Below are 20,692 nucleotides of genomic sequence, written 5' to 3'. Positions count from 1 at the left end.
ATGGCTCATCATAGAAACGCCTACAATTTTACTGCTGAAAAAGTTAAAGATCAATAAATTTAAATGACTGACTCAAGATTATGCACTTAATAATGGTAGTGTGTCTTATAAAGAAATTCATAGAATTATTAGCACATCACTCAGCACAGGGATTTTCTCATAATTTTCACTGGATTAATGTTAAAGAAAACTGAGTTTGGATTCAAACAGAGATTTTATCTCTGGTCCCAAACATTTCTGCTATGTATGGTGACATGAAATCCCTGGTTTTAGAAGCAGTTCATTAGCCTAACTCGTCATAATTTGATTGTTATGAGTTCAAGTCTGCGTCTGACAGGTCTCTGGAATAAATGTTTTGAACTGGCTTCTAGGTAAGATTCCATCCTGCCTGGGAAAACAACTTGAAAAGTTTTAACTTAGAGGCTCATCAATTAGACTTTGTGTTCAAGACATCATGGCTTAAAGAGAAGAAAAAATCAATTCTAAATATAAAATGTTGAATAGAGATACATTTGAAAAAAAAATTCGGTACCCATGGGGGAAGAACTTGTCTCTATCTGATGCTGATCCAATCTCTTTTATTTGATTAATTGTTGAATCTATTGATGAGAGAGCCCCGTTCAGCCGGATTCCCCAGCAGCAAGGTCAGTGGACTGTGATTCCTCAGCGGGGAGGCTGGGGTCTGTGTGGAGGAGACTCCTCCTGGCACGAGCATTTTGAGTATGCAGAACACATCGGCACAGCCTAGAGCTGGCAGTTAGTGTACGCGCGGCACACACACACACACACACACACCAGTGCTTTCCCCTCAAGTGAGGCAGCGTTAGCAACTGCAGTCCCAGCTTCCTCTGCTGAGGTACAAGCGGCCACTGCCTGATTTGTTGGAGGAGCGCTAGAGTCCAGTATCTGAGGGACCCGGCAACACACAGCTGTCACAGCTAGTGGCAGACAGCCACTTCTTCCCAGCTGGTTCGCCAGCCCTGGCAAGAGGGCACACTCTTCGAAAAGCCAGCCTGCCTGGGGAGGAGGTTGCTCCACACTGAAGGTAAGATTGCTTCCTAGTCGCTTTCTTTTCTGATGTGCCAGCTACCTCACAATCCACTTTCAGGTAGGCTTTTGCCATTTCTTGTTTTAGGTATGGGAAAACCTTCTCAATCATAGCATTTACTTTTACTGAGAAAGTCTTTTTTTTTTTTTTATTTTTTGCTAAAGAAGCAGAACAGTAAGGGCTTGATAGTTTAGCAGGATTCTTCTGATTAAAGTTTTAGTGCAGACGGTAACTCTACTTCTCTCTCCCAACCTTTAGAAATATTCTGTAGATAATGAGACAGCCTCATTTTGTGATTCATAGGCAACTTCACATTTAGCATAAGCGTGCGCTTCTAACCTTTTCAGTTAGTTGACAATTGTTATGCAACTCAGCATGTGTAATTTAAAGACCTTTAAATGCTCTTCTTCTGCTGGGAAAAACATACCTCAGTCTTGTAAAATAAAAGCCAAGTGGTGGGAGCTATGGATTCAAACTCTTCTTTGGCATTTAACATTCAGTGATATAGACAGGAGTGAAAGTTGCTGAATCACAGAAGTTTAATATTCATGCAAATTGCTGTATTTGTCAAGGAAACCTAGGAATCAAATGTCTTTTCATCTTTTTGAGCTCTTATACATATATGAATGATGTGGATTTGAAGAGGGGAAGTATTTGTTTGCTATAACTCACTCTGTTGTGGCGAGGTGGGTAAAGTGATTAATTGACATAGAAATAATTAACTGGAGAGGATTTCTTCTGCTAAAATAAGCTAGAATCTAGTTGTGAATTTAGAGGTTTCTTAGTTAACAGATCTGTATTTATAAAACTCCAAACAAAACTGTATCTTATTGATTTGAGTCTCCTTGTTTAAGTGATATTAATCTGTATAAATTATCACCCCTAATATTCCTTGACTGTACATATTTTCGTAGCCAATTTCAGAGTAAAAAAGTTAATAAAGAAAAATTTCAACCACTTTGTTTCATAGACATAATTTCATGAGGAGTTTTATGAGAGACTGATAAGCATAATTTATCCAATTGAGTTGAAATGATCATAAAGAAAATGCTCTTTAGAAGATGAGTCCCAAACACAAGTCAGGCTCATGGTGCCTCTGGGTTATCACAGAATTTAGCACCAAGAGTGAAGTTTGTGGTAAGCAGAGAATCAGAAGATACAGTTTTTGTGATTGTTTTTACAAGCATCACTTTGTATGTGTAGCACACTTTTAAAAACATTAGTCTCTTTTCATTACTCTTCTGGAAAGAGCCTCTAAGCTATGGCATGGTGTCTTGATGGGGATGACCTCAGTTCTGATGGAGGAGTGTGACACACAACTTTGGGGCAGATCTAGATTTATGCTTAAAGGACAAGTTATCACCTGGGGTCAGGAATTTTCAAGCTCAAACATCCAGGTCCTTTCTTTGATAACTCTAGGGACCTACCCTTTGAGCAAAAAGACCATGTACACAGGTTGTCTGCTGTCTCTTTAGAGGGTAGTAGAAAGAAAGAACAGTTACCTTCTTCACTGTCATTAATGTTTAATGCAAGTGATCCCTCTGCAGCATCCAATAGGGACTTTCACTGTTTAACAAATATTTAATGTATATTATCTGGTATTGCCTTTAGCTCCCATAGTATTTGTAGTTTATACATTGGATATTCATAAAGTAATTTGAGAAAATAGATTCTCTAGTCTGCTACACAACAACAAACACACAAAGAAAGCGCAACTTTACTTTTTGTTACTTCACGCTTTAATTCGTAGTCAAACTTGCAATAGACCTGCTTATATTACTCTCTCCATGGTGCTGTGGTAGCTGATGGCTCAGTTGATATCGCTCTTAGTAAAATAGAGAGATCAGAAGGAGTGAAGGAGATAGAGGACAAAATTCTTTTTTTCATGTTGGGTGGATGGTATGCACTTGGAGTGGAATCTTGGAGAGAGAGAAGATACTCTCTTTTTGTTTATGTTTTACCAAAGATGTCCAACTCAGCCAGCAACCTAAAAGATCCAAAGATGTAATCTTAACCAGGCCTGCTGTGGAAGTGAAATGTAATTTAATTAAGTTGTTGGGTGAGCTTTCTCCTTCTTGGTCTTTCTCACTCACCTTTCTCCCCAGGTGAACAGATTTGTGAGTTAGGTTAAAGAGTTAGCCAATTACTTGCACATTATAGATCACTATTCAAAGCTGTCTTTTCTGAGAGGGAATCAATTTCATTTTGCTTACAGCCAGAGGTCATGACTGTTCTGTCATTGTTCTGGCTCCTAGTCACCAGCCTTCATAGTTTTTACACAATTTTGTTCCTACTATATCTGATAACCATTCCTGGGCATCTTGGTGAATTGGTGTTTTGAGAATTTTATTAAAATAAAGGTAATGAATAAATACTATGGATTAAGCCAAAGAAGTGGGTTCTCAACAATGTTCATTGCTGTTGGGTCACATACCTTTCAATTCTTACCAGTCTATGGGGTAGGATTGATGGTGCCGTCCACAGGCATTTCTACATATGCATGGTGACGTTGCAAACCAATGCTGACCAACGCAAAAGGAAGGGAAGAAAAAAAAAAAAGAAGAAAATCTATAAGCTTTTGTGAGATGCAAACAGGTGCTGAATACTGAGGAAACCATGTAGTTATACTCTTAAGGTGATTTTCACCAAATTACCTTGGATTATATACTAGTTCTAACAATGGCACATTTTGCATGCACCCTTCAGGGCTGCGTTGAGTGATAGCTGTAAATTAGGATGAAGAGAAGAAAATGCTCTGCACTTTAAATATTGAGGAGAATTAGGATCCAGATGGTAAGGCTTTTTATAGCAATACATTGGATAATGTTACAAGCTTCTATGGCTACTGGCCTATTATATTTTCTCTAGTAAAATGCAGTTTAGGGAAGGGGTTCATTGCTAAGAGTCATCTTGCTAATCTAGAAAAGCGAATTTCCTTTCCATAGTACATTTTTCAACTTTGTTGGCTTATTTTTTTCCCCCTTTTCCTTATTTTTTTCCATTCTAATTCCAAACTCAATCAAAATCATATAATGTGAATTATTGTTTTATTTCAAGGTTGCTTTCTTTTCTCTCTCTCTCAGTACCTCCCCCCTATACCTGTCTCACATTATGAATGCATTTGAGAAGTCTGTGAAACCGTTTGGACTTGGACACAGAATGGTTATTAGACAAGTCTCCATCTGGTTTTAAATGTCCCTAGTCTAAAACCACCTCATTTATTCTGTCTCTGTAGGATAGTTCTCTTTTTTTCATTTAGACAGGATCTCGCTCTGTCTCCCAGGCTGCTGAGGAAACCTTAGCTGTAGCTCAGGTATTTCCTTGTTCAGGACTTCAGGTTTGCTCTGAAAGAATTACTTTTCTTCTTTCAACACCCTCTAGTGGGAATTTTATTATCTCCAGTCTCGGGGGCCACAGTGGCATTTCTGATCAGGCATAGGTATAGAACGTGAGCCACCTGGTGGTAAAGAAGAGTAATTCTTACATTCTTAACAGCCTTCCAAGTTAACAGCAAGGAAGGACATTGCTAATTTTCTGTTACATTGCGAAGGGGTGTTTGATTTTATTAAAATGTACTTTAATGGTTTTTTTTTTGTTTTTCAAATAAATTGTTAGGTTACAAGTACAAATTCCTTCACTCTATGCTTCATTTTCTAATTTGATATGATCTCTCTCTTTCACCTCTTTTGTTTCTTGGGTGTACACATTGTGAGGAACACATTTATGTTGCTATGTATTTAATAATAAATATTCGTACACATTTTTATACATATTAAAGTATCAAGATACTTCACTGAAGAAAACATTTCAAAAAGAAAGCAATGAAATTACATATTTTCCACTGGGTATTAATACTGCAGTTTGAATAGCTTAAATATAAAAATAGTTTACTGTATTTACATATTCATACTTGAAAAAACATACAAAAAGAATAAAACAAAATAAAATTATATAATTATATGTGTGTGTATGCCTTTGTTCTAAATCAAAATATAGATATTAGGCATCATTTCCTATATATTTTTAAGACTCTAATCTAGCTAACCAATTACCAAGGCTATAGTAGCCCTTGTCTTACCTTCCTTATTATCTTTCCTTATACCTATCTTTCTGTGTGGGGAGTCAGAACTGACATTCATATAGGAGGCATGTCTCTTGGCTGGAAACGACTCTTTGGAAGTACAGATGTTAACGGTCTTTGGGAACTGGAGTTCTTTAAATATATATAGTAAGTGTAAAAGTACTGTGCAAATAAAGGACACCATTATTTCTGATGTCTTTTTTTTTTCCAGTTTAGAAGACTTGGGTGCAGATGGGGTAGATCCCATTAAACCAGAATTGGTTTTAATTGAATTTTACATGGATCAAATAGAAAGACAGGCTGAAGCCTGTAATCCCAGCACTTTGGGAGCCCAAGGCAGGCAGATCACCTGAGGTCAGGAGTTTGAGACCAGCCTGGCCAATGTGGTGAAACCCCATATCTACTTAAAAAATAAAAATAAATAAATAAGAATAATAAAAAAAAAAACTTAGCTGGACTCAGTGGCAGGCGCCTATAACCCCAGCTACTCAGGAGGCTGAGGCAGAAGAATCGCTTGAACCTAGGAGGCAGAGGTTGCAGTGAGCTGAGATCACGCAACTGCATTCCAGCCTGGGTGACAGAGTGAGACTCTGCCTCTAAAGAAAAAAAAAAAAGAAAGACAAAGTTGAGATGTTAAATGGCAGATATTTCATTAATTCCTTAATTCACCTATTAACTAATGACACTAGAGAAAATACTGGCTAGAATCACACGTGCAGTTTCACTCTCTAAGTCTTAAATTAGTTCTTTCTCTAGACAGCCTCATCTTATCCATGTTGTCCTTCAACTTCAAATTTATTTATTTGGGCGATCACCCTGTGTAAACTAGTAATTCACTGTGCATTCTTTAAAAAAATAGCAGAAAGTTTTTGTTTTGAAATTATTGTTCACATGTAAGCTATCTGTAGCTTGAAGTATGAATACAAACAGAAGTTAATAATTTCTGGACTGGGTGCGGTGGTTCATGTCTGTAATCCCAGCATTTTGGGAGGCCCAGGCAGGAGCATCACTTGAGGCCAGGTGTTTGAGACCAGCTTGGCAACATAGTAAGACCCTCCCATTCTACAAAAAAAATAAAAATAAATATAATTAGCCAGGAGTGGTGTCACAGGCATATAGTCCTAGCTAGTCAGCAGACCGTGGCAGGAAGGATCACTGTGCCCAGGGGTTTGAGGTTGCAGTGAGCTATGATCGTGCCGCTGCACTCCAGCCTGGGTGAGAAAGCAAGATCTGGTATCTGAAAACATAAACAAACAAATAATTAAATAAATAATAATAATTCCTGATTTAACCTCAGGAAACTATTATGTTATATTCCACTTGTTTGAGATTTAAATAGTGACAATAAGCTCAAATGTCTTGTTCTGTTTGTTGTCATTAGAGTAGAATCAGGTATAATAAAACTGTTCTACTGGTTATTCAAGAGCCAGCTCCCATGTCATTGTGAGGAAAGGTAAAGAAAATAATAAAATAAATTTTAATATATCAGGTAATATCCTTGAATATACAAACATTTAGAAAATTACCACTAAAATAGTAGATGCTCTTCAAAATTATTAAAATGTCTATGAATTTTTAATTGAGATTTTACTTATGTATGTCAGTGATGGGAAGTACAATCACGACTTGGAATTTAGCTTGACTTTCACAAGCCAATGTCTCCTTCCTTGCAAGTCTCTAAGCTGCAACTTGGTGAGATGGGTTTGCTACATGCACACAGATATGTAATCATTTTAATACACTACAAGTTGACAGCCAGAAAGCAAGAAAATTATTCAATCATAAAGAATAGAGGGGAAAGGAATAAAAAGTTCTTTATTTCGCATGAGTTTAGGATACGAAGCATTGCAAGAAAAGCAACTTCTCCCAGCTCGTCTCTTTTCCTCCTCCCCTGTCTTCCCCTCTCTTCCCTCCCCTTTTCTCTTTTTTTTTTCTTTTTGTTCCCCCTACCAATTCAGTATACTTATTTAACCTCCTCATTTTTCATTTAAGGCTCTAAAAATTCTCAGTCAACATTCACTCTGAATTGTGATGCATTCAGTAGTTAATTATTTTCCACAGTGTCCTTTAAATGTATGCAAATTAGACTTTTGATGAACTGGAATGTTTTACAGATTCTCTGCATAAATCACACATGGTTAAAAAAAAATCAACCTGTTTAAGGAGCAGAATATTTTTGGACCTTCCTCATTTGCTACAGTGACTGAGGACATCTCAGTGCCGCTGGCTTCAAGTATATTCCTTCAGGGACAGCCTGCACACTTTTCAGAAAGACATATTTCTAAGTTTATTTCTAGCTTTGAAGAAAGCATATCTGCCTAGTAATGTGTCGATTGAAGCTGTGACTGGGCAGGGGTAGCAATATGAACTCTTCTGTTTTCTAGGCTCATTTTGCAACGTAATGTTAATTTATGAATTGATTTATGCATTTGCTTTTATAATGATATTTATTACTATCATCATGATTATTTAAATAGAAGCAATAATTTGGAAAACTATTCCACTCTTTTTCTCTATACAATATTACAAAATAAAGCATTCTTGAAGTGATTATAAATTGTCTTACTGAATACTCAGGTAATTGGATAGTGTTTAATCATTCTAAATAATGTGGCATTTAGAACAACTCAAAAGGTTTTCTTTTATTTAGATGAAATCTTACATTCTATAGCAATAAAGATTTGATTGGCATACTTTTTATATATTATCTTTTCACATACCCAGCTACAATTGTTACAGGAAAGAGGTCCCTATCCAGACCCCAAGAGAGGGTTTTTGGATCTCGCGCAAGAAAGAATTGAGGGCAAGTCCACAGTGCAAAGTGAAAGCAAGTTTATTAAGAAAATAAAGGAATAAAAGAATGGCTATTTCATAGAACAGCTCTGAGGGCTGCTGGTTGCCCATTTTTATGGTTATTTCCTGACAATATGCTAAACAAGAGGTGGGTTATTCATGCCGCCCCTTTTTAGACCATATAGGGTAACCTCCTGAAGTTGCCATGGCATTTGTAAACTGTCATGGCACTGATGGGAGTCCAGCAGTGACGACCACCAGCGGTCACTCTTGTCGCCATTTTGGTTTTGGTGGGGTTCGGCTGACTCCTTTACTGAAATCTGTTTTATCAGCAAGGTCTTTATGACCTGTATTTTGTGCTGCCCTCCTGTCACATCCTGTGACTTAGAATTCCTTAATTCTCTGGGAATGCAGCCCAGTAGGTTTCAGCCTAATTTTACCCAGCTCTTATTTGAGATGGAGTTGCTTTGGTTCCAACGCCACTGATATTTCTCCCCTCCTTTTTATAAGAGAACCCTTAAGTCTAAGGGTTGCAAAGGGATGAAGATCCATCTTTTGTAACTTCTTCAGGCTGAATAGGGGTGATGATATTTCTAACTATGAGGGTCTTTTGCATTCAGGGTAGAGAGGAGCTCAGTCAGAAAGCAATAGTATGGTAAGGTCCATTTATAACTCTTGAGTTTTGTCAAAAGATGATATTTGGAAGATGAATAAGTGTATAATTTAAGAAAACACTCAGTAAGCTTGCCCTGTATTCCTACACAAAGAGTATAACAACAATATATTCCACAAGAGTAAAGCAAAATAGGTAAAGTTATTCCAAGTAGACTAAATTAGAAAGCTTTTCATGAAATGAGTAACTCTTGGAACTAAGCTGATATGGGGTTGTTAGCTGATTGTAATGTGCCTAGAATTAGAATAGTGATTGAGATATTTATATTACCCATCCCTCTTGTTCTGAGCAGCAGTCAGAGATCACTCATTGATTCACAGGAATAAGTGGAGTTAGGCTAAATTGCAGAAACAAACTTAAAAGCCACTGATGAGCCTAGAATTTATTAACAAGTGTACCATAGTTCTTGAAACATAATATTTCTTTTTCCAGTTTCCCATTTTTACTAAAGACAAATAATGGTAAGACTGATTTGCTTTATTATACTTGGACTATTTGTATAAAATGCAACAAGAATGACTATTTTTCATATAGGCTCTTTTTAAATTGGCTTTCCCAGAACTCTGTTCCATAGAGGGAATTTTAGATACAACTTTTTTAAAGCCGAGTCCGGCCATGGGTTTGTACCCTTAAATACTTATGAGTTGGGTAAAGTTCTTTCCTCTTGAGGTCCCATAACTTGCAGCTTCTGAACCTGTTAGAAAGTGACATTCTTTACTTACCACAGATCAGAAACCCTGAACAAGGACTGTTGTAGGCAAGTTATAAGACCAGTTCCCCCAAGGGGTTTTTGTGGCTCTACAAGTCAAGTTTGATTCCTCAAAGGAAAGCACAACATTCCAGTCAAAGCCTTGGTAAAATAACCAATTTCTCCAATTGTGTATTGTTACAAAAACAAAAACAAAAAAAAACAGATTCTTATTGCGCTTATGCAAATAACTATTTTGCCGTAAGTTAAGAATACTCACAACTAGTTTCCAAATTCTGGAGAAATCAGGTAGAGAGAAGTAAATATGCTCTAAATTTTGTTCATAGGAGTACATTTAACTTTTAAAAGCTGTAAATAGCTCGAAAGAAAAGTTTTCTTGACTCTGAAAAATAAAACAAAGGATTAGAAACGTTTTAAGCAAGTTAAAAAGACTAGACTTTTTCAGTTTAGTCCATGCAGGTTAACTTTTGTTTGATAGTTATGAACATTTCAGTTCTTTATGAGAGTTTTGAAAGTTTTTTTCCTCTATTCTGATGTCACAATTTCCAAAGTTATCAGAAAATTTGCATTTAAGAACACCTGTTAGAGTTCTATAATTGATTTTAAACCACCTTCTAAAGAGGATTAAAACAAGAAAACAATTGTCTGTGGATGATAAAAAGTTTTAGGACAGCCACTACTAAAGCCACAATTGATAAGGAAATTTGGTTACTTATGTGGCACACAAAATTTTACCTAACAATTATAATTACTAATAACATACACTAAGTTACATAGAATTATAGGAGTTGCCCATAACTTTGGAACATATAACAATAACGCATTTACATAAATATAGCCCAAAGAAAGCACAATACCATTTCACATTTTATAATGCTTCCAGTATGGTTTTTATACCAAATAAACCACATTTTACCTTTACATTAATGTATTATTAATGTTAGACCCAATTTTTAATAAAACCTTATAGACATATTTACCCAATTTTAATGTTTAACCATAAGGTAAGATTCTTATAAGCTTTTAATAGCCCTTTACATTTTTTGCGTGTGAAAGAGCAGATTAGTGCTTTAAGAGACACCTGTTGTGCTTTAATTCTAATGTTTAATTTATGGAAAAACTGAATAATACCCCTTTAAATTTAGCCAATGTCCACGTATAGAATTTATTTTACAATTGATTTTTTACAAACCTCCCACAACTGTTTAAACCTTTAGCTTTAGTCTATTTAACTTAAAACAATTTTTTAACCCTTTAGACAAAAAAATTACATTCTCATGCCTTCTTATAATCTTTTACCAAAAGTACATTCTACTTTCCTTACACACCTTACATGTGAAACTGTTTCTTTAATAATCTTAGTTGCATGTTACAATGTTAACTTTTAGTGACTTTTATTTTTGGTGAAAACCTTGGTAAGTAAGGGATTTTAATTGTGTACTAGGTGTGGGGCCTAGCCTAGAACACACCAGACAGAAATGCAGGTAAGGGCTGACTCTCCAGCATAGCTAGGGGCATGGCTAACTTCAGGTGTCCCCAGGTCTTACCTTGCTTAAGCAGGCAAGTTGTACAGTAAGAGTCATAGCAGCATTTTATGAAGCATTTAGGATGCCTAAGAACCTTTGAATTGTACGTTTCTTGCATAAATTCCCTTTCACAAATCCTTTCCTGACTTACACAGACCATCTGAGACATTTTTGGACTTTTTGGCTTGCCCTAAACATCCCAACATCCCTCCTTTTAAACAAGCAGTCATTTTATTTTAGGACAAGAATTTACCATACAAGATTCTTTCTTAAATAAAATCTCTTTCTTTATAATTTTCTTTGTATAGCTAGGGGGCATGGCTAATTCCACATGTCCCCAGGTCTTACCTAGAATTTAATGGCTTTATGGTAGGTAAATTGAACAATTTTTAAAAGTCAAAGAAAGAGTTTGATCTTAAAGCATTTTGCAAATTTGATATTTAACCTTAATTTAGACCAAATGTCTACATTTTAAAGACATTTTATTTTACCAGTAGTTTTTAAAACTGTCTTTATTTCCAAAAGATTACTAAAGTCACATGAACAAAAAGACATTATTAAAGTTTCAATTTTTCTGACAATATATTTTATTTAAGTGCTTATTTCTTTAAGCCAATTAATTCGACCTCTTTTATATATAAACATACGACACATATAAATACACAGACAGAAGATTTAGCACTTTTAAGATTTTTCATTTGCCAGTTTATTGATTGAATTACTGGCTTCAGGCTGGGGCTCATGGAGGAACAGGACCAAGAAAGCATGCGTTTCTGGGCCAAATAAGCAGCAAATAAGCATCTGAAGGCAAAGACAGATTCCTAAAATTAAGGGTGCCATTTATACTAGTTCTTAGATCCCCAAAGGAGGTAAATACTGCAGGAGAACACACTGCAGTGATTTTACTTTGCATTTCATTGCAAGGCAACCCAAAGCCAATCAGCCCATTTTGTAATCAGCCCATCATTCATGGGAGTGTCATCTCCCAGTGGGAGGTGGGGAGGTTTTCTTATTTCCAGGAGGCCAAGAGCATGCTTCTTTGATCCAAGTGTGCAAAGAGTCAATTATCCCTCCATAACTACTATTAGCCATCTCTTAAAGTATATTTCCTCCCTAGCTGTTACACACTAAAGCTCTTTTATAATGCAAAGTAATTTCTGGTATCCTCAAAACTCAAAACCATCAGATAACATAATGCAAAACAGAACAGAGCCTTTGATTTTGAGAGGGATCTATTTACTTTTAACTTCTGGGGTTTCATGAGGAAAACAGAGGTTTTCTTTTCCCAAAGTGGGGTCTGTGGCACCTCCTCTGTTTTTCCCAAGGAGTTCCAGGCTACTAGAAGTTATCTTAGGACATCTCATGTGTGCATTAAGAGTAGCAAGACAAAAAAAGAGAGAGAGAAAAAATAATTTAGTTGATTGAGAAGAAAATTTTTTTTTCCAGAAAAACAAGTTCTAAGAAGAGAAAAACATAAAGGCCTTTTAAATATATCTATAGCTTGTTTATCCACTTTTAATTAAGCTGACTTTTAACCATAGCGCTTTTAAAAAAAGAAATTCTTTCAGATCTCTTATTACCGGATTTTAGTTATGCCAAGCAGCCAATATTTCTATCTTCTAAACTTTACCAAAGGTAACCTCCTAGGTGCTTGGAGAAAGGAAAATTTGAGAGAGTCCGCAGAGGGGAAGAGAACAGACAAGGTCACGCAGTTATTAAATGACAAACGACTTTCTTTCTAGGCAGGGAATTGAACCCAGACTACCACTGTGAAAGTGCAAAATGGTAGCTACTGAGCTACAGCACAGGGCAACCTTTGTTTTCTTTCCCAGAAAGATTCTAGAGTAGTTAATTTCGAGCTTGCAGAGGCTTTTAACTATTTAATAGAATTTTTAGAGCTAACTACAACCATGAACCGCAAAATTCCTATTTCCTGGAAGGCGGAGACCAAGAGAACGTACCGCCACGTGGTTAAAAGGTTGATACCTTTTAAAGGTTAAGGTTAAAGGGTGATGCTCCCAAGGACATAAAACGATGTGGAGACTTAATCCAGGTTTTTTGTTTGTTTCAGAGACCTGTAGCCAAGTTTATTACTGTCCAGCTTGCTGGGTCATCTTGAAAAGCGGGCTTACAGGTGTTCTAAGCCTGTGTTTTATCCTAAAGTACCCCATCGACACAGAAAAACGAATTCATAGCACAAAATACACCAGCTTAAGACTAGCCTCAGAATTCTTTTTCGCATTAATCCAAACTTTACAGAGGAGATAAACACTGATCATTTTTACCACTCATTCAACCGTTTGCACAGAGAGAGAGAAGCCCTACACCTGACTGGTGAGATATTCTTACCCTTTTGCTGGCATTCCAGGCTTCTGGGGTCTCTCATTCCCTGAGAGGCCCTAGTGAACTGGCTTGCCGTACCATTATCCTGGGGGCCAAAATGTATCATAAAGGAAAATTATTATTTTTTCATTCTGGCCAGAGCAAAATACGTGTGATAAAGCAGAGACCTTAGCCACTCTGCTTAGCACCCAATATCAAACTGCCAAGGCTTAAATTTGCCCCCAGATGGGCCCCATCATCTTTAATCCAACCTCAGACTTGGAGTTTCAACATGTGGTCTCTGGGCAAGATGGTTGCCCTGAGAAACAGAAAAGATTAAAAAGGGAAACTAGAGAAGGAAAGTATTGCCTGTGCCAGGGTAGGGAAGGCGAAATGATCAGGGAGGCCAGAGAAAGACCCACCCATTGCAGCGACAATGAAAAGCTCAGGTGGCTGCGGCTGCTGTTGTGAAGGGATTTTTTTTCCAGCAATCCTATTAGCTCTCAAGTTTCCCCTTTTAGGTAAGAAAAACTCCATGTCCCGAGATCTTGTATATGCCCAACCCTGTCACCCACAGCCATCAGCAAAGAGTGCAAGACAGATGAATTCAAAGAGAATAGCAGTTAACATCTCACGCTGCCGAACCTGTTTTTAACCAAGAGGGACTTTACTGAGAGGGGCCTCCAACACCCCTAAATCTTAGAAGGGACTCTAACCCTCCTAAGTTGGGTCTCTAACCCAAGGTCTATCAAGCATCCTTGCCTTTTATTAAGGGGGGCGTCTAACCCACTCTATCTTAGGAGAGACTCTAACTACCCTAAATTGGGCCTTTAACCCAATTCCATCCTTTACCTGGGTACCCCACCACTTACCCAAAGTCAGCCAATCAGTGCAGCAGTCTATTTCCTTTGCATTGAGGAGTCTCCTCAGTATCTTCCCTTCTGTCGTTTGCTAGAAATATGTTACAGGACGCCAACACTTACCCAAAGGTAGACATTGAGTCAGGGTTTCTGCACTGTAGTCTCTTCGTGGTCACCAGCAATATGTCACAGGAAAGGAGTCCCGATCCAGACCTCAAGGTTCTTGGATCTTGTGCAAGAAAGAATTTAGGGCGAGTCCACGGTGCAAAGTGAAAGCAAGTTTATTAAGAAAATAAAAGAGTAAAAGAATGGCTACTCCATAGACAGAGCAGCCCTGAGGGCTGCTGCTTGCCCATTTTTTTGGTTATTTCTTGATGATATGCTAAACAAGGGGTGGATTATTCATGCCTCACCTGTTTAGACCATATGGGGTAACTTCCTGACATTGCCACGGCATTTGTAACTGTCATGGTGCTCGCTGGAGTGTGGCAGTGAGGACTACCACTCTTGTCGCCATTTTGGTTTTGGTGGGTTTTTACTCCTTTACTGCAAACTGTTTTTTCAGCAAGGTCTTTATGACCTGTATTTTGTGCTGACTTCCTGTTTCAACCTGTGACTTAGAATGCCTTAACCATCTGGGAATGCAGCCCAGTAGGTTTCAGCCTAATTTTACTCAGCTCCTATTTAAGATGGAGTTACTTTGGTTCAAATGCCTCTGACATGATGACTATATTATGTATTCATGGTTTTCTTTAATTTTAGGCTGATGGTTTCCAATGCATTATTTGTTCCTCCTTGTGACTGAGTTGTGTTTATTTTCGTTTGACCCTCCACTGTTATTTTTTTTTAAATCCCTTACTATTCTCCTTAAATGTAATAATAACAACAAAACAATATTTCCAATACAAAAAGAAAAATAATATGCTCAATGTTTCCTCACGTTTTTGATATTTTGCATTACAGTGACTGGATGTAAAGTATCTGCTTGGCAAATGCAAATAAGAATCTGGATTTGATGGGATGTTTCCTGGCAGGGTCAGGCATGCCTGCAGAATGGTAAAATAGACATTCCTCTTGATTCAGGGGATCTGATGTTGGATAACTGAGGAAGTACAAAATGTTTAGCTAAGGACTTGAGGAACAAAGAAAGTTAGTAACAGAAAACCAGAAAATACCATTACTAGCTTATATACCTGTCAATTTAAGTGTGTCTGTTTCCCTTCAGACTCTAGAGGAACGTCATCGTGAGCACAGTGGGAAACTCACGTGTTATTCTTTCTGATTTCACTGACCACCTTGGTCATGTTATCTAGGTTTTCTTAGGCTCATCACAGATTTCACATTTGTAGTCAAGTATGACTGATGTGCCTTAGATTTCCTGGATTCCCCCTATTTTTTCTTTTGTCAGCAAATTAGGTACATCCTCCAACCATAGCCTTAGGTAAAAAAGAAAACTATTGAAAAGAGCATTAAAACACCTCTCCAATGTAGACAGACACATTAACCAGTCTCATTTACCTTTAAAAATATATGAGAATAAGAGAAAAGACAGAGATTTAAGTAACCATGGCAGTTTTGACTTAGTTAACATTTCTGAGAAAATATCAATTTTCAATGTTTAAAATTCATCATATATGTCCTATAACTTAGAGGCAAATAATAATGATAACCTTCCAATGCATATAGCCACTTACTATTTACAAAGCAGTTTTACAGACATTTTGTATGTTATATCTTCTCTGTAAATTTCTTGAGTTTCAGGGCTCTTTCATATAGATCAGAGTTATTAAGATCTTCACAATGATAAAAATTACTGACATGATTTTTTAAATAATAACTTTCCAGTAACCACTCATGAAAATTATTATGAGTTAACGTTTGTGAGATGGTGCAAAAAAATTAGTATTTTAAGCTAGTTTTTCTAATAATCACATTCACAGAAGATTGGCAAGTACTGAAATAAATCTTCTGTGTTCCACTGTGCCATGTACAAGTAGGCACGTGATTTTCAAAACAAATAAAATTCAACTTATTTTACCCTACCTAATAAGACCTTTTTAAATCTTAAGTCTGTAACCCAACTTAATTAGCATAGCCAGTCAGCCACATTCTCATCAGTGAATTCAGTATGTAAGCCTTCTATGTCACCTGCACTTGCACCTATGATTTTGAATAGGATGCCATCTAACATCCTGCCAGAAAGTCTCCCTCTGGCTTGACAATGCGGCAATAATTCACTTTGCCAGCAGTGGTTAAACTACAAATTCATTTAGCTATACATCCTTTATTCTATATGCTTTAAATCTATTGGTAAGGATCTGCCTCATGTGAGACTTTGTCAAAACTTTACTGAAACCACTACCTCTTAAAATAATTCCTTATTAAGAGACCCAGTGTGAAAGAAAAATATATTGTTGGCATGATTTCTTGTAAACACAGGTAGGCTTGTATAATCACTACTTTCTTGAAATCTTTACAAATTCTATGAATGCTAATCCATTCTAAAATATTGTTGTAAAGTGGGTGATAAACTTACAAGTTTACTCTTTCTCATCATCAATCTTCAGGAGACTTTTCTATTCTCTTAATTACTGAAAGGAGTTTTACTGAATCACACCTGATAAACACTGTTAGCTCATGTACGTGTGCTGTAACTATATTCTTATCTCTCACTGGTTTCAGTGTGGCTGGCCTATATTTGTGTTTATATTTACAGTATAAATTAATACTTTTTTGGACACTAAAGTGTGTTGTGTAATTTGGCTTCTCTTAGTTTTTATTAAAAATTATGTCGTTGACCCAAGACCATGAACCCATCTCTTTCATATTCTTGTTTTTATTGTGGGCATGTCTAAATTAGCTTCTTCTTTACTTCTATCAGTTTTATGGTATCAGCTCAATCTGGAATTTAGCCTTGATTTTATATATATATATATATGTGTGTGTGTGTGTGTGTGTGTGTAATTTTATTTGTTTAAATATTTTTATTCTAAAATTTGTGTCTGTACTATAAAACTGAACTTATACTGTCCATCATAAGTCCAAATAAAGTATTTCAACTTACATTCAGTGAAGATCATAGAATTAAAAAATAGCTTCAGAAAGCCTTGGTATAAATACTATATTTCATAAACATAATATTATTTTATGCAAATGTGAGGACAGTATACCATTGCTAGAACAGTAAGTTATAAACTTGACACTTATTTGCCTCTGATATTTGGCATTTTGGTAAGCTTTTAAGAACATATTTTGAGACATAAACAGAATAGGCCAGAAAAAGAAAAACAAAACAAGCATTGAAAAGTGAAATAATTGTCATCCCCAAAGAATAAAAATCATAGCATGTTGCCAATAGGTAAAGTAATGTTTTATGAGTCTATATTGTTAAGTAAAAATTATCTGATTTAGAGGTAGCTGCTACTTAGTTTCTTTTTTTAATTAAAAAAGATAGCAACCTAGAAACACTAAAGTTATGAATTACAGTATTCTAGAAAAATAAAGATAACATATAACAAGTGGATATTATAGTCAATACTGACATATTGGGTTGTTTGTAAAAAATATTATATTACTGCATTTCTCCCTGTGGCTGTTCCCTGGGGACACGTGAAAAGATCTTTTTAGGTTGATGAATATTTAGTTTATTTTCAGTGTATCTTCAGTTTGCTGTAGGGAGAGAAGACCCAGAATGTGGGCTAGGGAAGTATCAAGGGAGTTTGAGTAACTATTACATAAACTTAGAGAGATTGAGTACTATATGACTGTGTGAAAACAAATCTTTTTCTCTAAATCTGTCTCTTACACTCAGTGTTTTCTTCTTGGAAAATACACCTCAAAGCAACATAGTAAAACTGTCAACTCAAAGACTTTTCATAAGCTGTAGGAAGGATATGTTCAGTTTGATTTACATTAAATCTACTCTTTAGGGAATGTTGAAAGACCACCAATATCCTTATTTTGATGGCCTCATACATATTTATTTTCCTTAATCCTCTAAGAGAACACCAATTAGGAGCCTTAATTTAAGGAAACAGAAAAGGCACAAAAGGTTCTGCATGGTTTCAGCATAAGGCCTATTTCACAGGAGCAGAGGGTGAGCGTGTGAGAAAAATTTCTTTCACTTCCTTTCATTTTTATGTCTCTCAGTTGTGCATAATTTAAATCTCTTGCTTGGCTAAGCTTTTGTAGAGGAAAACATTGAATAAAATAGGCAAGATTTTTAAAAATCTCAGAAGTTTAGGGAATGAATCTAAGTTCTGATTCTGAACTCAGTACTGGAATTGTCTCTCTGCAGGGGTAGAGGGAACTGAGAACAGGGTCAGAATTCAGATGTATTATAGATGGTCAGAATAAAGTGTTCACACAACATTCTGAGTCATAAGCTAGGAAGTGTGGAATTAATATGTCGTGTGAAAGATAGTCTTATAGAGAGGTAATGAAGAGAGTCTGCAAGTAACTCATATGACTGCCTTGCAGAATATTGATATTTGAGTTACCACTTTTTATTTAAAAAAAAGGAAGAAAAAGTGTAGTGCCTCACCTTTCATTTCTTTCCAGTTCACTGCATCTCCCCTCTTTCATTATCATCATGGTTGCCATGTGAATTCCTGACTAGCCAAAAGTGGCAGTTCTAACAGAAATCATGTTGAGAGGTGGATCTTCTTAGTTGTATCTTTTTAACTTGGTTCTTTTTGCAGTAGATTCTGTGCTTAGCACTTCCTGAGCATTACCTATTTCATCTTCAAGCCAATCAAGGAAGATTGGGTCTATGCTGTTTTCCTTTCAGAGATGAGGACATTGAAACCCTATGAATTTATAAAAACGTTGCAAAAATCCTGATCAGAATAACACAACTTAAATGGTAACTAGTAATCAATATAGAAACAGAATTTAAATGTCTCTTTGTCCTTTCGTCTATCCCCAGCACACTATTTGCTAGTAACTAAACTAAAGCTCACTCTATAGGAAGTGGAACTAAGTGAGTTCATATATTTAAGCTACTCCTAGACATTTTTTCTAAGGCTGGTAAGATATAGTAGAGTATGGTATTTTAATTCATTTACCTGGTTTATATCATCTCTATGCCCAAACTGGGTGGTCTTAACTAAGTTACTTAACCAATGTGTGTGTCTATTTTATGATTGGTAAAACAGGGGTAATGATAGTGTCTTCCCCATGAAGTTGGAGTAAGAATTAATTATGTGCACATTTACATAAAGCGTGTAGAACAGTGCTTGACACAAAGCAATCACTTTCTAAGTGTTAGATATAATTTTATGGTTTCCATCTGAACAATTGAAAAAAAATCATATTTGCCAGAGTTTATCTTTTTTTATTTCCTCTTGGGCTTCATATAATTCTTTGTTCTGTAGAGCATACTATGTTGACATGTGCATTCCAACTCTGCAAGGGATGCTACAGCTACAAAGAAGACTACAGCATCGCCTCTGGGCTCAGAGCTTGGACACAACTGACAAAACACTTGGAAAAAGTATATAGTGGGTGCTGTAACAAGATAATGAATATGAGACACCATGATAGTAAGTACCCATTCTACCAGAAAAAGGTTTCACAATGGTCACAACTATTGACCTTGCTTTTGTAGGAGAAACCTGCAAGGTTTAAAGGATATATGAGAGGTATCCGAGGCCCTGAAAACAGTATCACATTTGTAGAGAGACATGATAGCAAATGATCTTTTTTAAGAATAGGTAGAGAATGAATGCAGGACAAATAGGAAGGGTAATGAAGTATGATATTTCAAGAAGTGGACAATGCCAAAATATGGAGAAACTTCTGTCCTATATTAAGAAGTCATAGTGAGTTTCTACACCAGGGAGGGACACGGGACCAAAAGGTATCTCAGAGCAATAATGGACTGTGACAACAATTTAAGGGTGGCAAAGATGACAATCTTCCAAAAATATATCATCTTCCTGCAATTAAAAGTAATTGGAATTGTTCTTATTGGAAAGAGAAAAATGTTATTATTCTCTCTACCTATGGATAACGTCACGATTCTCTGTGTATGCTCCCAGGGATTCTCTATAGGGAAAAGGACATTAAGGGAAGAATAATTTTGAAACTGACAAAGAACAAGACTCCTCCAAGGAGGTGTTACAGAATTCATCATTAGGGTTACTCAGAGCCAGTTTGTGCAAGTAATAAATTATTCTATCCTTTCTCAAAGGCAAGTTATACTAATAACATTCCAACTTTATTCAGATTCTAAAAATTGGTTCTGTGAATAGTGGCATATACTCCTTCCTATGGCTATCCTATTCTCTGTGGCATGATTTTGTAAAAAAATATTATTAATGTTAAAATGAAATAACATAAAATATAAAAATGTAATATATCTTAGAAGACCTAGATGACTTGAGGCTGAAGAAGTAATAGAAGAGAATAAAAAATACTCCACTTTTTACATCTCTAGATTGGCTAAAAATTCCTGTTCCTTGGAAATTGGTGATGTCTAGGTTGATAAATGTTTACTGGCTTATAAAATTGTCAGTAACTTGCTTCTTATATAAATGAACGAATATGAATATGTAAAGAAGACCTATAAAAAAACTTTATACTTACAATCTCTTTCTCTTTTCTTCCTCTTGTCTATCTCTTTCTCCCTTGATCACACTTTCCCTATTTTTGTCTCTCCTTGTCCCTAAAAAGTAAAA

At 36.2% G+C, this 20,692-nt stretch overlaps 1 long non-coding RNA gene across 1 annotated transcript in view; it reads left to right on the top strand.

Moving 5' to 3' along the window:
- The first annotated feature begins 766 nt into the window (after positions 1-766).
- The window catches only part of LOC134759294 (uncharacterized), a 1,134,411-nt gene continuing 1,114,485 nt past the window's right edge, over positions 767-20,692 (top strand). The window contains exon 1 of the long non-coding RNA XR_010135400.1: positions 767-1,045. This is a non-coding gene — a long non-coding RNA (uncharacterized lncRNA). The remainder of the gene's footprint in view (positions 1,046-20,692) is intronic.

The sequence above is a fragment of the Gorilla gorilla genome, chromosome 9 (assembly GCF_029281585.2).
Source record: "Gorilla gorilla gorilla isolate KB3781 chromosome 9, NHGRI_mGorGor1-v2.1_pri, whole genome shotgun sequence".
NCBI lineage: Eukaryota > Metazoa > Chordata > Mammalia > Primates > Hominidae > Gorilla > Gorilla gorilla.
The sequence above is the reverse complement of the archived record's forward strand: the minus strand, read 5'-3'. Positions and strand labels throughout refer to the sequence as shown.